This window comes from Triturus cristatus, chromosome 11 (genome assembly GCF_964204655.1).
Source record: "Triturus cristatus chromosome 11, aTriCri1.1, whole genome shotgun sequence".
Taxonomy (NCBI): Eukaryota; Metazoa; Chordata; class Amphibia; order Caudata; family Salamandridae; genus Triturus; species Triturus cristatus.
Window position 1 is genome coordinate 694291113 of NC_140594.1, and position 12143 is coordinate 694303255.

Here is a 12143-nt window from a genome sequence, read left to right on the forward strand (position 1 = left end):
CTAAAGGATGTGAAAAAATATAGGAAGAAAGCCAAATTTTATAAGAAAAAGAAACATATTGAATCAATTGTTGCAAAGGCTTTGGAATTAAAAAGAAAACTATTCATTTTAATTTTGAACAGGATCAGTACATTAGATAAATTAGTGAATGTAATGAAGTCAAAAAGCAAAAGAAAAAGAGAAGTGAAAAAAAAAACTTTTGTAAAGTGTTCTTAGGAGAATGGAAGCATAGTTCAAGTACTGAACCATTTTTTAATGAAGAGAGTTATCTTCAAAGTAATAGTTTGCTGCATGCAGTTGACACCAGTGGTCGAGCATATGAAGTTAAAGATGGTTGTGTAATGGAAAAGGAGAAAATGGTTCCAAGAAATGAGGAAGAAGTGTTAGCTGATGAGGTTATGGGGAGACGTCCTAAAGCCCCAGTGTACACTTGGAATTGTAGTAGTATTTGTACTGTACGACAGGAATCTATTGATAAATTACGTGACTTTCTAAGAGAATATAGTAAAAAAAAGTGTTAAACAGAAGATTAAGGTGCTTCAAAGACTAGATCCTTGCAGAGTGAGAGAGAATACTGGTTTGCAAGGACATTCTCTGGCTTGTCTTTCTAGGAAAGTTTATCAAAGTGTTTTTCACCATTTTAGGATGCTGGCAGTTCATCATACTGAAATGAGAAAATTTGTGAGAAGATTGTATTTTGCTAAAAGTCAAGTACTAAAGTTAAATGAGTTGAATAGTGCTCTGTTCCGTGGATCTGTATCAGATGTGAAGAAGGTTTGTGAGGATATTGAGTTTTGTTACTTTGGTCCAGAGCAAGAAAGTGCAGGAAATGACACAGTTATTGAAGAAAATGTGGAAGAGAATGTAGAACTCACTGTTAGTAAAAATTTTGAAGATCAAATGACAAAATTTGCTATCATCTCTAAAGAAAGACCAAATATTACTTGTATTTGTTGCCGGAGAAGCCATTATAAAACTCAAACAAGAAAAGTTGATCTCTATAAAAAAAGTGAAAAAGAAAATAATTCTAAGTGGAAGGATTTTGCTACATATTTATTTCTGGAAAATTGTTTTGATTTGGGTGAAGATCAACGTATTTGTAAATACTGTTATAACAAGTTAGAAGAAAATAAAATGCCAGCTAGAGCTGTACATAATAATTTAGAATTGGTTGATATTCCTGCAGAACTTTCTGATTTAAATACGTATGAGTCTATACTCATTCAATGTGTCCATCCGTTTCAGACTATAGTTCGTATGGAGCCCAAAACAGGTAAATTTCCTCATTCAGATTTACAAAGAGGTTTAAAAGAAAGAGTTGTCTATTTGCCATTAGATTTGAAAAAAATATTGAAACAATTGATGCAGATAGTTTGGAAACTGAACCATTAGTTATTCTGGTTAATGGTGTACCTACAAAGAATAGGAAAATTTGGCAGGAGCTGGTAGATGTACGAAAAGTACAAAGAGCAAATTTATATTTGAAAAGAAATAATAAATGGTATGAATCAATTTATATGGATGAAGATGAAGAAGTTTACTAGCAGACACAGGAATACCAACTGGGCAAATTGAAAAAGTGGATAAGTCAAAAGAAGAAGAAATTTAGGAACATTTCAGCATACATCCTCTTCATTCTAAAGAAGTTATGGGAAACACTATTGATCTGTTTCAGATGAAAAAAGCAAAAGGAACTCCCGTGAGTGTTTGGGAGGAGAGCTTGGAAGCTCGTTGTTTTCCCCAGCTGTTTCCTACACCGAAAGGTGGATGATATGATGAACGTCCAGTACAGATTCCTGCATCTGAGTATCGGACTACAAGATTATATGCAGAAGATCCAAGATTTCGTCAAAGTATTCCTTATTTGTTCCATCTTTTATTTGAAAGTGACTTGTCTGCACTATCTTATGCAGTAAATCACATTTTAAAAACTGGAGTACATCTACATAATGTTTCACCAAAGGATTTTCTGAACAAAGTGCAACAGCGAGATGATCATTTGAAATCTCAATTGATTAATCTGATGGCTTGTCAGCGTTGGACTAATGAATATTGGTACCGACGCCATGGAGAATTGAAATGTATGTTACGGAATTTAGGAACTCCTACATGGTTCCTTACCCTAAGCTGTGCTGAGTACGCTTGGGATGATTTACTGGATTTTCTTCGAGAGGCAAATTCAAATATTGAAAACATCCAATACAAGACAGCAGGAGAATTGTGCTCATTGGATCCGGTTAATGTTTGCAGATATTTCAATCATAGATTTGAGGTTATGATGTCGTTCATCTGCAATAAAAAAAATCCACCTCTTGGAGAAGTTGTGGATTTCTTTTGGAGAAAAGAGTACCAAGCAAGAGGTGCTCCTCATATTCATATGCTGTTGTGGATCAAGGATGCCCCAAAATTTGGAACAGATTCTGATGATGCAGTTTTATCTTTCATTGAAGGATCTGCAACATGTGCTATACCTAAAAGCACAGAAGAAAAAAACTTAAAAGAGCAAGTTTTACGTTTTCAAAGTCATCGGTGTGGAAAATACTATCGACGAAAGTACAAGAGTAAAGATAAATTCTACACCAAATGTCGATTTGGATTTCCACGACCTGTTCTTTCAAAAGGAAGAGTAAACAGTTTTATGTCAGCTGTGTGACATACTATTGCAAGAAAATCGCCTAAAAATACCTACAACCTAAGAAGAAAAGAAGAGTCAAAATATATAAATGACTACAACCCAGTCATTTTATCCATGTGGAATGCTAACATGGATATTCAGTATGTAGCTGACAATTCTATTGCTGTTGCTCGGTATGTCACATCTTACATCACTAAATCTGAGAAAACGGAATTGAAAGAAATGTGGGAAGAGATTTCTCACGAGAAGACTGTCAGTAAAAAGCTATACAGTTTCAGTTTAAAGATGTTATCGCATCGAGAAATTGGGTCATACGAATGCTCAGATAGGTTATCATCTGCAAGTCTGTACTGTACCATAGAATGCAGTACTTTCACAACTTATGTACAAATGTTAAAGGAAGAAATTGAACAAGAAGCAACAATTCAGCTGAAGTAGCTAGAGACAGTTCTCAAGGCAGTCAAAGTTCTGGGACGCTCAGTCAAGATCCTCTAGGACAACCAATCATAGAAAATGAAGCTGCAATAGCCATGACTAAAGTGGAAACAGCTATGAATCAAGCTCAGGAAGATTTAATAAACTTACCAAATTTGGAACAACAACTGAATGATGAACAACAACAAATTTATGAGGAAGTCACAAAACAAATTGATCATGGATTACTACATGAAAATAAAGAGTGCTCATGCACATCATTTGAACCAATCAGAATGTATGTGAGTGGACAAGCTGGAACTGGAAAAAGTTTCTTAATTGAAGTAATTAGAAGCTACCTACAGAAAAAAACTGATGCAACGTTGTCTTGTGTTGTTACTGCTCCAACTGGGTTAGCAGCATATACCATAAAAGGAATTACCCTCCATCGTTTGCTAATGTTACCAGTAGAGCATGAGAACAAAATACAATACCACAAGCTAATAGGAGAAGCATGTTTTGAAGTTTCAAGAGTATTGAAAAAAATGAAAGTTCTCATTATTGATGAGGTAAGCATGGTATCAACCTTAATGCTTGCCTTTGTGCATTTAAGAATGCAGCAAATTCTAAAGACAGTCTATGATGTGCTATTTAGAGGAAAACATGTTATAGTTTTTGGGGATCTACTGCAGCTCACTCCAGTTAAAGGACAACCAGTATTTCACACTCTTACACATGAAGACACGAAAAAGTCGTTAGGAAGTATAGGTAATGTGAATATTTGGACATACTTTGAATACAAAGAACTCATTACCAATATGCGGCAAGCAAATGATGATGATTATGCAAGTATTCGCAAAGATATCAGAATTGGACTACTCACAGAACATGGCAAAAAAGCTTTACAGAGTCGATTGCTATGTAATTTGTTTCCAACAGAACAAATAGTTCCAGAGAAAATATACAAGAAAATTGCAGGAAAAAATACTGTAATCTGCTTAATGCCAACACTACATGAATGCTCTATATTCAATCAAGAACTTTTGAAATTGGAAAATGAAGAGATTATAAAACTGGAAGCTGTGGATAAAATACAGCATGAAGGAATAACTATTATATTGACAAGCAAATTGACAACTAAATTGGATTCTCTAGAGAAAAACATATCGAAAACAGCTGGTTTAGAAAAGAATCTGTATGTATGTATGAACTGTCGAGTAATTTTAAGACGTAATTTGGATGTAGAAAAAGGTTTAGTGAATGGAGCTATGGGTAAAGTTGTGGGTTTTGTTAATTACCAGAAAAAAGATGGAATTGAATTTTTAAAAATACAATTTGATCAGATTGAAGAGGTTAAAGACATTAGTCGTTGTTCAGTTTGTTTCTTGCTTGTGAAAGACTTATATGTACGTAGGAAGCAGTTTCCGTTTTCTCTAGCATATGCTGTAACTATTCACAAATCTCAAGGATTAACTGTAGATAGTGCTTTTGTAAACATTGGATCTAGTGTGTTTAAAGAAGGTATGGCATATGTTGCTTTGTCACGCGTGAAAAAAATATCTGGTTTATTCATGATAGACTTTGAAGAGTCAAAAGTTAGTGCTGATGCAAACTGTGTAAAGGAGTATAATAGATTAAGAAGAAGCTATGCTCCTCATTTAGGTCAGTATCCTGTGTTTAAAAACGTGTTGTTTGTCGGAAAAGGAGAATTGAGAATATCTGTAATGAGGATGTACAGAAGAGTAAACAAATAGAGACTGATGTGATTGCAAGCAAAAAGAAAAAGGACAATGCTGAAGAGGTTGTTGGTTGTCATTTTGAAAATAGCTCTGGTGTCAACTGCTACGCTAATGTAGTACTGAATGTTGTATTTTATCTTGAAAGTTTGAAAGAGCAGATAATACTAAATCATGAAAAAAGATTCTGTTCTCTGCTGAGTTTCCTTTATGAGAAGCTGAGTAATGATAAAACTAAAATAGAAAGTGCTTCTGATGTTAGAAATCTTTTAGATGTATGTTCTGGATGTACACAGTTTGCTCAAAATGTCCAGCAAGATGCACAGGAATTCTTAATGTATATGCTTATGGTACTGGAAGATGAAGGGGCAGAAATAGAAAATATGTTTGGTCTCTCTTATAAATGGGAACATTGTTGTAAAAACTGTTTGAACACATGCAGCTCTAATGTTGATTCTGAAAGGTTCATATATTTAACATTACCAGAGAGTAAATCAGTGACTTTTAGTAAATTAGTTAAAGATGCAAATCACAACATGGAATGTTCTCAATGTAAATCAGAAATGTTATCAACGTTATTTTTAAAGAAATATGGACAGTATGTAATTTTAATGATGCAACGTTGTAGAGCTGATGGAACAAAATTGGACACTTTAATAAAGAAGCTTACAGGAAATCAATTATCAATATCAGGAAAGACTTTTGTTGCAGTTGCAATAATTTTCCATGATGGACCTTGTATAACTTCTGGTCATTACACAGTTTATCTAAAATGTGAAAAAGGCTGGACACTGTGTAATGATTCACAATTGATTTTCAAGCAACGTTTGCCTGCAGAATTACCAAATTCCTACTTAATTTTTCTAAAACCAAAATTTTAGCTACAAATTGCAGCATCTGAACAAACCATTATTTCGATTTTATTGGATTACCATTGGATATTTCACCAAAAAATAATTTAAAAATTACCATTTGGCCTCATGGAAAGGTAACTGTTTCTATTGTGGACTTCTTTGACAGATACTATTTTGGTGTATGTGCTTAAGCAACAAGATTTACAGACGATATTTATTGCAAATAGTTATTGTTCTTAGAAGATATTTTTAATATATATGTTACATTTCTATCAAGGTATGTTTCACTGAGGATAGATTCAGGGCTTTTTTTAAACAATCTTTCAGATTGTTAATTGTTTTGCCCGCTGTTAAGTGATGAATGCAATTGATATCACTATTTTCAGTGAAATTCAATATATTCTGAAAACAGTAAAAAAACGGCAAAAAATTACTTTGTTAAATATGAAAATATGTGTACTGTATTCTAAAATGTATTGTTAAATATTAATACTTTTTTTCTTTTTTTTCAGATCGAGAAAGAAAATTTAGGAAATGTAATCCTTTTTTTTAGCAATTAAAAAAAAACATTTATTTCTAATTAAGTTATTTTGTTGGTCAGGTAAGTTTAAAATATCTGTATTTCTCACCCCTTCACTTTCGTGCTCCCTTTTCATCACTTCTACTCAATCTGCTTTTCTCATTCCCATTCCCTCTCTTTTCTTCCTCTACTGCTCTTTCGTAACTCCCTCACTCCTTCTCTACTACTCCCCTAGGTTTACTGCCTCCATCACTATTTTTTCAACCATGTTTCTCTCCCTGTGTCCATATGTCTCAGTCATTCTAACTGCCTTACTCCTTCTCAGTTCCTTGCTCTCTGTCTCTGTTTCTGTCTCTCTCCCTTTGTCTGTCTTACCCTTAATTTCCTTAACATCTCTGTTTCTACCACTTCTCCTCTCTCCATCACTCATTTTCCATCTATGTTAATTTTTTAACTTTCTCCGTCATTCTCCTTCCCTCACCTTCCCTAACTGTCACTATCCTTTACTCATAGTCACTCCTATTCTCCTACTTCACTTCCTCCTGTCTGTATCTCACACCCCTTCATCTTTTCGCATTCTTTCCTTCACTCTCCCTCACTCTCCTTTGCCCATTGAAATCCTGACTCCCTTTCTCTCACTCCAGTTTCCTAAATTCTTCCATCCCCTCACTCCCCATCTCTCACTTTCCCTTACCCCCTTTTCTAATCCTCATACCCCTTATCTCACCATCACTTCACTTCTCTTACTTTCAATCCCTTTACCCTGCTGTACTTCATCCGCTTCATCTGTTACTCCCTTTTCCTATCTCCGTCCCTTACTCCCCTTTTCTCACTCCCCCTCCATCACTCTCCATTACTCACTGCCATTCCCTTACTCATTTACTCTTCTTACCTGTATCCTCTACCCTTAGTCCTTTTGTTGCAGTCAGTCTTTCACTTCCCTTTCATGACTGATCATAATTTCCTTTTCTCACTCATTCTGTCTGTCCTTTCCTCCTCTTCACTCAGTCATTTCAATCATTTCAATCATTCTTGTATACACTACACATTCATTCAATCAAAATAAAAAACAGTATATTAGGAATATAGCTCTTTTTGGAGAAGTGAAGTGAGTTCTTAAAAGAACTATTTTTTTTGTCTTTTTTTTGTTTTATATTTTTTTTTTAGTTTTCAAACAATTTTTTATTTTTTGGGGGATTTTTTTACAGCACCAAAACAAAGCTGGGAATCAAAAAACTGCTCAACAGGATCAAAAAAAAAAAAAAAAATTATGACCTGGAGCATGTGTGCTGCTGTATACGGTTTTCAATTACATTTATGCTACTCTCTCCGTAGCAAATTACCTCATTGCACATATTGCAATGAATGTGCACTTTTTGGAACAGGGGCTGGATGTCAAGAGGCCTAGTGCATGGTGAATCTGCAGCCGCAGATGATGTACTCGGCTGAGAAGGTCTAGGTGGAGGGTTCTCCCTTAGGGCCCTTGTGGTTTCACGAGCAAAACGAATTGGATGCATTGCTTTAAAATGCCTGAGCATGCAATAACTGCTGAAGGAGTATTTTTTGGCCGGATCCCTTCTAGACAGGACACTTCCGCACATTGTACAAGTGATCTTTGGCGCATTCACTTTTTTTTGCCCGTCTGGAAAAGTGAAATTATTCCAAATGAAAGAGTGCTTCTGTTTGCTCTTTCTTGGTGGTTCTTGAAAGGTCTCCTCACTGTCTGAAGATGACTGGTGTTCTGCCATTTCACTGGAGTAGCTCTTCAGCAACCTTCTCTCAGGAAATTAGTAGAAAAAGTGAGGGGAGTGGGTGTGGTGTTTGAAGATTCTGAAACAGAAACTAATATGAACCAATGAAAAGTGTTGTTTTGTAATCACATGACTTGACGTGCGCGCACCGTACGCGTACGGTACGCGCACGGAGCATGCATGGAGCACGCACGCATGCACACTCGGATCACGGACGGAGCACGCACGCATGCACACTCGGAGCACGCAGGTGTGCGCACCGTACGCGCACGGTGCATGCACGCATGCGCGTACGGAGCACGCGCGTAGGGAGCACGCGCGCAAGCAAGTTTATAGAAGATATTAACTATGCTGTTCAACTTTATCCAAATTTTTTAAAAAAAGAGCTGAGCCATTCAATATTACAGGATACAGTCAATCTATAACCATATACATAGGTAGTTTATTGTAAAATAAATATATAAAAAATATAATAATACATACATAAATTAGCATTTAAAAAACCTTACAAATTCACTAAAAAAAACATAGGTTTCACACACGTTATAGTTAGGAATTAGCATTTAAAAAACCTTTGAAATTCACTGAAAAAACCATAGGTTTCACACACGTTATAGTTAGGAATTAGCATTTAAAAAACCTTGCAAATTCACTGAAAAAACCATAGGGTTCACACATATTATAATTAGCTGGACATTTCACTCGTAAAAAACCAATGAAATTCCCCCGTTATAGTTAGTTCAGCTAACTATAACTCGCGCGCCCGCAATCCACTGCTGATGACGTCACATATTACATCACTCATGACATGGTCAGTGACATCACTCATGACATCACTGATGACATCTCAAATGACATCACTGATGACATCACTGATGACGTCATTCATGTGATAAATTACCACATCTTCTCACACCCTAATATAGCCTTTGATACACCGACTCAAAATTTCAGAGTTCCATTCTCAAAACCATACATACTCCAATACCAATAACTACATACCCACTTATTAACTGTTAGGTCTACATACGCCTCCACTCATTCACCTGTACAGTCACTCATACTTACAATCACTCCATACAAGACTATCATATGCATTTATACACCTATATAGACACTCACACACCACCAATCATCCATAGAGGTACTCTTACACCTAGTCAGTCATGCAAATAATTACACTCCCATTTACTCACCTATGCGGTTATACACACTCAAGTTCACTTAATCATCAAAATAGTACCACATTCTTACCTCTTATAGAATCATTGATACAAGCACACACTCATCCATACAGTCACTCTCACAATCACACACTATCACATCTACCCACTTATATACTCTTACACGCATATATACTGCCTTTCAGATATGAAGGGATGAGATGCTGTAATGGACACTTGATACGGCAGCAGAACAGTTTTTACAAGGCGGCAACAACCCACTGTGGTATTTTATGAACTTGAATTGCAGAATGCACGCCAACTCACATGAGTTTAATTAAGTGGAGCAATACGAGTACCATGAGGCTGCGGGAGTGGCCACGCGCACTGAGGCTGGTACTACTTGAAATAATGGCGCACTAACGGCACGAGCACAACTGCTGAATTAAGCCTAAGACAAAGGGCAGGAGCCCGAAACACGTTGGCCTTTGGAAATTTACTGCGGACCTTGTATCTGTTCTCCCAGCAGTCTTCATTAAAAGATACAGATATACTCACCCGTGTGGGCTTCATCATTAGGGAAACTCTTTTGTTGGAATGTTAGCAGCTAGCCCAGCCGTGATCGAAGCCCCGTTGTTAGTAACGGACCCGGGTGACGCCGATGTGGTTTTCACTGTGAGGGACAAGGTGCTATAATGGACCCTTGATACGGCGGCAGAACAGTTTTTACGAGGCGGCAACAACCCACTGTGGTATTTTATGAACTTGAATTGCAGCATGCACGCCAACTCACATGAGTTTAATTAAGTGGAGCACTATGAGTACCATGAGGCGACAGGAGTGGCCACGTCCACAGGGGGTTGGTACTACTTGAAATAATGGCACACTGCTGAATTAAGCCTAAGAAAAAGGGAAGGAGCCTGAAACACGTCGGCCTTTGGACATTTGCTGCTGACCATGTACCTGTTCTTCCAGCAGCCTTCATTAAAAGATACAGATATACTCAACCTTGTGGGCTTCATCATTGGGGCAACTCATTTGTTGGAACATATATATATATATATATATATATATATAATCTACTGGCGGTCGCCAGTAGATAGTTATAGTTAGGACCGTGTTTTCATAGGAAATCCACAACATTCTATTTGGAATAACTTTGGCGCCGGTTGACTAATCCTCGCAAAATTTTCAAAATAGGTGGGGCGCTCCGCTCCGCTCCTACCCTGAAAGTCTCGGGGTGATTCGTCTAGCGGGGGCCGAGAAAAAAGGGGGGTCCCAAAACACGTTTTCCCCATGCATTTTTCCATAGGACCTTTAGTCGAAGGTACAGCCCGAACGGCTGAACAGAATTACTTGAAATTTGGCAGAGAGGTAGTCCTCAGGTCAAGGAAGTGCCTTTTGCAGGTCTGGTGTCAATCTGTTCAGTAGTAAAATTATATACATATGTGGGCGGAGCCTAACCAAACATCTCATCCTGAGATCTGATTGGCTGTCAGCACTTCATCCAAGAAGTGTTGGCAGCCATCTTGGGACCAATATACATGATAGCACCTCATTAAAAAGCATTGCAGTTAATAGAAGGTTTTAAGACTTTAGTTACATTATAAATCATTTGTTGATGGTACTGTTACGTTCCTCTTATGTCCCATACCGGGACACCGTTCTTGCTTGCCATCCATGTGTCCCTGCGCGGACACCATACCAGTGAGGTCATCAGCTGCCAGCTGTTCCTTGACAGTTGACAGCTGATTGCCGATCTGGCAAGTCGTCATTCGCTCCGCTCCTGTCGGAGCATGTGTTGATGTTTCTAATAAAGGATCTTTCTACATCACTCCGTGCTTGAACTTTCTTAACAGGTACCATACTCATTTTAGGATTTGTGGTATGTTCTAAGGTGATTTAACCATGTGAAAAAGCCTTCTGCTGCAATATCATGATTGAGAGAAAAATATTTTCTCATGCTTTTCCCACAGAGGTTTGGAAGGTGATCTATAAGCTAAACTGAGAGCTTATTTTCTGTAAGTTCACATTATCTTTCTCAGTCATGTGAGAATGAAGTCTGACATTCTCAGTAAAACATGTACATCCAACAAGGGCAGAGACTGGCAGTTGATTCCTTTGTGTTCTACTGCAGCTTCCCAGAGTGTTCCAAAGAACAACTAGAGCGCTAACAGTCCTACTTATGATAAACGTATGGCACACCTGAAGCCATCTTGCTTGGATTAAAGTGGTAACTCTTAAAACATTTAATTTAAAAAGGAACACAATGAGGGGGTTCATTTTTCCATAAAAAGTATGATTAGTGCTGCAGAAAGAAAAATTAGGGCACATTTTGAGTGACTTCTCAAATCCTCTTCTATTTCATTAAAAAATTCTGACATGCAGACTGAAACATGCACTTTCAATACCAGCAGCAGTTTTCCCTGGTGAGCAGTAGCATTACTACAGTGATCTAATGAGCAAAAAGAGTGCTAACATTCTGCATTTATGGCAAATGTGTGACACATCTGAATGCCTTCTTGATGGAATCAAAGTAAAAAACTGAAAGTATTTCCTACTGAGGAGACTGCAGTAAATGAGGAAATTAGGAAACTTCATAACAAATAAGTCTCCCAAGATGGCCACCAGAGACAAAAGAGCCCAAATGTAGCCCAAATATCACCCAGATGTAGCCCAAGTATAGCCCAATGACAGAATGTCCCAGAGTGTTCTTAAAAACAACTAGAGCGCTTACTGTCTTCATTATGACAAAAGTATGGCACACCTGAAGCCATCTTGATTGGAATAAACTGGTAACACTTAAAACATTTAATTTAAAAAGGAACACAATGAGGGGGTTCATTTTGCCATAGAAATTATAATTAATGCTGAAGAAAGAAAATGAGGGCACATTTTGAGTGACTTCCCAAATCCTCTTCTATTTCATTAAAAAATTCTGACATGCAGACTGAAACATGCACTTTTAATACCAGGAGCAGACTTCCATGGTGAACAGTAGTTTTACTACAGTGATCTAATGAGCAACTAGAGTGCTAACATTCAGAATTTATGGAAAATGTGTGACATA